Consider the following 6,619-nt stretch of genomic DNA (forward strand, 5'->3'; position numbering starts at 1 on the left):
CACGAAATTTAACACACATCGTTCTAGACTTAATTCAGTACGCTGTGCCAAATTTCGTGCAAATCGAACGATATAAAAGGACTTTGGTGGGGGACTTTACCTAAAATCGGACGAAAATATATATGGGAGCTATATCTAAATCTGAACCGATTTTCACGAAATTTAACACACATCGTTCTAGACTTAACGCAGTACGCTGTACTAAATTTCGTGCAAATCGAAGGATATATAGGACCTTTGGTGCACCATTTTCATAAAATCGGAGGAAAATATATATGGGAGCTATATCTAAACCTAACCGATTTTCACGAAATTTAACACACATCATTCTAGGCTTAATTCAGTACGCTGTACCAAATTTCGTGCAAATCGAACGATATATAGAGACTTTGGTGCACCATTTACATAAAATCGGAGGAAATATATATGGGAGCTATATCAAAATCAGAACCGATTTTCAAGAAACTTGACACACATCATTCTAGACCTAATTCATTACGCTGTACCAAATTTCGTGCAAATCGAGGGATATATAAGGACTTTGGTGCACTATTTACATAAAATCGGACGAAAATGTATATGGGAGCTATATCTCAATCTGAAATGATTTTCATGAAATTTAACACACATTGTTCTGGACTTAATTCAGTACGCTGTGCCAAATTTCGGGCAAATCTTAAGATATATAGGTACTTTGGTGAGCTATTTACCTAAAATCGGACGAAAATATATATGGGAGCTATATCTAAATCTGAACCGATTTTTACGAAATTTACAACACATCGTTCTAGACTTAATTCAGTACGCTATGCCAAATTTCGTGCAAATCGAACGATATATAGGGACTTTGGTGCACCATTTACATTAAATCGGACGAATTTATCTGAACCGATTTTTCCCCATTTCAATAGGTTTCGTCCTTGAGCCATATAAATGAGATGTGCCAAATTTCATCCAATTCGGATCATAAATGCGACCTGTACTTTGTTTACAATATAACATCTACAGACGGACAGATGGACGGACATGCATGAATCGACTTAGAAAGTGATTCTATACATATTCTCAAAAGGAACCGTGTGCCTATCTCGTTTCCTTTTGCCTGTTACAAACTTTAAAAAATCCACGCACTGCCAAAAATATTCTTTAAAAAATCCACGCCTTGTCAAAGCTTGAAAAAAAATATTCTTTAAAAAATCCACGCCTTGTCAAGGCTTGAAAAAATATTCTTTAAAAAAATCCACGCCTTGTCAAGGCTTGAAAAAATATTCTTTAAAAAATCCACGCCTTGTCAAGGCCTGAACAAATATTCTTTAAAAAAATCCACGCCTTGTCAAGGCTTGAAAAAATATTCTTTAAAAAAATCCACGCATTGTCAAGGCTTGAAAAAATATTCTTTAAAAAATCCACGCCTTGTCAAGGCTTGAAAAAATATTCTTTAAAAAAATCCACGCCTTGTCAAGGCTTGAAAAAATATTCTTTAAAAAATCCACGCCTTGTCAAGGCTTCAAAAAAATCTTCTTTAAAAAATCCACGCCTTGTCAAGGCTTGAAAAAATATTCTTTAAAAAATCCACGCCTTGTCAAGGCTTGAAAAAATATTCTTCAAAAAATCCACGCCTTGTCAAGGCTTGAAAAAATATTCTTTAAAAAATCCACGCCCTGTCAAAAATATTATTTAAAAAATCCACGCCTTGTCAAGGCTTGAAAAAATATTCTTTAAAAAATCCACGCCCTGTCAAAAATATTCTTTAAAAAATCCACAAGGCTTGAAAAAATATTTTTTAAAAAATCCACGCCTTGTCAAGGCTTGAAAAAATATTCTTTAAAAAATCCACACCTTGTCAAGGCTTGAAAAAATATTCTTTAAAAAATCCACGCCTTGTCAAGGATTAAAAAAGTTCTTCTTTAAAAAATCCACGCCTTGTCAAGGCTTGAAAAAAAATTCTTTAAAAAATCCACGCCTTGTCAAGGCTTGAAAAAATATTCTTTAAAAAATCCACGCCTTGTCAAGGCTTGAAAAAAAATTCTTTAAAAAATCCACGCCTTGTCAAGGCTTGAAAAAATATTCTTTAAAAAATCCACGCCTTGTCAAGGCTTGAAAAAATATTCTTTAAAAATCCACGCCTTGTCAAGGATTAAAAAAGTTCTTCTTTAAAAAATCCACGCCTTGTCAAGGCTTGAAAAAAAATTCTTTAAAAAATCCACGCCTTGTCAAGGCTTGAAAAAATATTCTTTAAAAAATCCACACCTTGTCATGGCTTGAAAAAATATTCTTTAAAAAATCCACGCCTTGTCAAGGCTTGAAAAAATATTCTTTAAAAAATCCACGCCTTGTCAAGGCTTGAAAAAATATTCTTTAAAAAATCCACGCCTTGTCAAGGCTTGAAAAAATATTCTTTAAAAAATCCACGCCTTGTCAAGGCTTGAAAAAATATTCTTTAAAAATCCACGCCTTGTCAAGGATTAAAAAAGTTCTTCTTTAAAAAATCCACGCCTTGTCAAGGCTTGAAAAAAAATTCTTTAAAAATCCACGCCTTGTCAAGGATTAAAAAAGTTCTTCTTTAAAAAATCCACGCCTTGTCAAGGCTTGAAAAAAAATTCTTTAAAAATCCACGCCTTGTCAAGGATTAAAAAAGTTCTTCTTTAAAAAATCCACCCCTTGTCAAGGCTTGAAAAAATATTCTTTAAAAAATTCACGCCTTGTCAAGGCTTCAAAAAATATATTTTTAAAAAATCCACAATTTTTTTTTTTGCCCGAAACATTTTGATTTTTTTGTTTTATGAACTCTCGGTAATAACGGTACACCACCTGTCGAAATAATTGCTGTTCAGACCGATTGCGGTATCAGATTTTCAGCTTAGTCATGGTTCTTCTTTTTCGGGGTTTTGTTTTTCGGAACGGAGGTTAACACGGCGTATAAATATTTCCGCCGGTAGTAATATGACGACGACGATGATTTTTTTAATTCCCGGAAATCATTTCATTTTCTTATGTAAAAATCGAAAGCTAACTTCCAATGAATTTCATCATCATCGCCATCACCAGCACTTTGGTTATTTTTAATTTCCACCAATAATAACAACAACAACAAACAAAAGAATGAAAAAAATGAGAACGCAAAACAGGTATTACCTCAGAAAGAAATTCTTTCCCTTTCGTTTCGTGGTCGTGGCTGATTCGGCAAAGCGATTACAAAATGTTCGTGTGTGTGTAAAATGGAAGCGGCAACGGGAAGGAAGGGTGGTAAATCACGACAATGAGGTAGAGGAGGAAGGACGGAGGGCGACGAGTCTGCCAAAGAAAGTCAGCAGCTTTTTTGGCAGCGTGATCAAAGCTTTGAGGGAAAGAAACAATAACAACAACAACGACACGGGAAACACCAACGCAACAACTGTTAAGAACTTGGTTTTTGTGTTTGGTTATTCCCAATAAGGTCGTAACAGAAGAAGAAGAGGAAAAATACGCACACTCACACCTAGGCACAAACATACACACACACACACACACACCATACACAACATATAAGAACCTCCTCAATCTGGTAGTTAGCCCACGATTTTGTGTTATTGTTGTTTTTTTTTTCAGAATCGTGCCATTACAAACACAACACGATTATCGATAAAAAATTATAATCAAAAGTAAATTTTGAGGAATAAAAAAAAGAAGAAACAACAACAAAAACAAACTTTAGAAGAAAGAAATAAAGTTCCACATACACACACACACACACATACCAATATAGCTGGCCTGAAGTGTCGGCTAGACTTCTCGTAAGCACGTAATCTTACCTCAATTGTTTTTGTTGTTGTCAGCCATCCCGCCAAGCTATGCGGCTTTGGCTAGATGGCTGACACCATTGTTACCATCATCACCAACATATGACAGGGGTCTCCGAGGGGAGGCGGCAAGTGTGTGGTGTTACTATTAGATTTGCTGCTGCTGGTGCTGATGACAGCGAACGGAGCCAAAGTGTTATTAAAAGTAAACTATGGAATTGGGACATACCATAATAATTATCGACATATAGAGTACAAAACAGACACACACACGTCACGATCACATAGCAACACACACACAACAATGGAAATGCTGGAGAACACAAATAATGGTTACTTAATTTTAGCAGCAGAAGAACCAACCACATAACCCTCGCCATCATGACCAACGATGTCATAGCACAAAGAAAGTAATATTTCCAAATAATAACAACAACAACAACAACAACAACAGTCATACAAATTTGTTTTTATTTTTTCGCCAACTTCTTCTTCTTCTTTAAAGGTGTTAATTCATTAGGTTTTACTTTTCATGCATATTCTCAGGTATTTCGGCACAACAGACAGACATTGTTGCGCATGCTCAACACACAATTGGTCGTAACTTCTAAGCAGTTGACCTATTTAAAAAAAATCAAATAATTAAATTAACAAATTTTGGGATTTGAACAAACAATGGATTTTTCTATTTCAATGTCATATGGTTTTACTAAAAAAAAACTTAAATAAATATTCGAAAAACTAATCTTTTAAAAATCCACGCCTTGTCAGGACCTCAAAAATTAATCTTTTAAAAATCCACGCCTTGTCAGAACCTCAAAAATTAATCTTTTAAAAATCCACGCCTTGTCAGAACCTCAAAAATTAATCTTTTAAAAATCCACGCCTTGTCAGAACCTCAAAAATTAATCTTTTAAAAATCCACGCCTTGTCAGGACCTCAAAAATTAATCTTTTAAAAATCCACGCCTTGTCAGGACCTCAAAAATTAATCTTTTAAAAATCCACGCCTTGTCAGGACCTCAAAAATTAATCTTTTAAAAATCCACGCCTTGTCAGGACCTCAAAAATTAATCTTTTAAAAATCCACGCCTTGTCAGGACCTCAAAAAATAATCTTTTAAAAATCCACGCCTTGTCAGGACCTCAAAAACTAATCTTTTAAAAATCCACGCCTTGTCAGGACCTCAAAAACTAATCTTTTAAAAATCCACGCCTTGTCAGGACCTCAAAAACTAATCTTTTAAAAATCCACGCCTTGTCAGGACCTCAAAAACTAATCTTTTAAAAATCCACGCCTTGTCAGGACCTCAAAAACTAATCTTTTAAAAATCCACGCCTTGTCAGGACCTCAAAAATTAATCTTTTAAAAATCCACGCCTTGTCAGGACCTCAAAAACTAATCTTTTAAAAATCCACGCCTTGTCAGGACCTCAAAAATTATTCTTTTAAAAATCCACGTCTTGTCAGAACCTCAAAAATTATTCTTTTAAAAATCCACGTCTTGTCAGAACCTCAAAAAATATTATTTTAAAAATCCACGCCTTGTTAGAACCTCAAAAAATATTCTTTTAAAAATCCACGCCTTGTCAGAACCTCAAAAAATATTCTTTTAAAAATCCACGCCTTGTTAGAACCTCAAAAAATATTCTTTTAAAAATCCACGCCTTGTCAGAACCTCAAAAATTAATCTTTTAAAAATCCACGCCTTGTCAGAACCTCAAAAATTAATCTTTTAAAAATCCACGCCTTGTTGGAACCTCAAAAAATATTCTTTTAAAAATCCACGTCAACGCAGATCGGCCCATAGATCTTTCGGAGAATTTTTTCTTTCAAATCCTATCATTCTCCGAATTTCAAAATTGATGTCAATGGTTTTACTAATGGCGTTACCAAGGTATATAATCTTTGACTACCTCGAAGCTGTAGTTCTCAAGTTAAACAGTTGGTCCGAGTCTACTGGACGTCTTGCGGTTTGATACCATCAGCTTGGTCTTCTCGCCGTTTACTGCCAGACCCTTCTAAATTTGTTCAAAGGTGGCTGTTACACGCAATGTTCGATCCATTATGTCGATGTAGGCGAGTAATATGTTTTGCTTGGTCTACAGAGACCTTTTCCAGCAGGATGTTAAAAAGGTCACAAACTATCACCTTGTCTGAATCCTCGTTCGGTATTAAAGGCCTCCGAGAGGTCCTTTCCGACTTTAAGTGCTGATCTTGTGCCTGTTAAAGTTATCATGCATAGCCGAATTAATTTTGCAAGAATGCCAAACGCATACATGTCTTTATACACCTCTGAACGGATAGGGCTGTCGAATGCGGCTTTATAGTCGCCGAATAAGTGGAATGTGTCGATGTGTTTTTCGTGGTTTTTTCCAGGATTTGGCGCAGATTGAAAATCTGGTCAATTGTGGATTTGCCAGGTCTGAAGCCGCATTTGTATGGTCCAATAATGTCATTGACCATTGGCTTCCGTCGTTCACACAGTGCGCTGTATAGCACTTTATATGCGATGGGAAGGAGACTTATTTCTCTGTAATTGGCCCATATTGTCTTGTCTCCTTTTTTGTGCTGAGGTTCCAATCATTGGGCATGCATTCTTCTAGCCAAATTGTACTAATCAGCTGGTGCTTGCTTCTTACCAGCATCTGACCACCAGTCTTGAATAGTTCGGCTTGTAACCCATCGGCACCTGCTGCTTTATTATTCTTCAGCCGATTGATTGCTATTCTGACTTCATCTTAGCTAGGTGGTATACACTCTATACCTAGTCAAAAAATATTCTCTAAAAAATCCAAGCCTTTTATAGGACCTCAAAAAATATTCTTTTTGAAAATCCACG

The sequence above is a fragment of the Musca vetustissima genome, unplaced genomic scaffold (genome assembly GCF_032173495.1).
Source record: "Musca vetustissima isolate MV318-11 ecotype Yass unplaced genomic scaffold, APGP_CSIRO_Mvet_v1 utg3448, whole genome shotgun sequence".
Lineage (NCBI taxonomy): Eukaryota > Metazoa > Arthropoda > Insecta > Diptera > Muscidae > Musca > Musca vetustissima.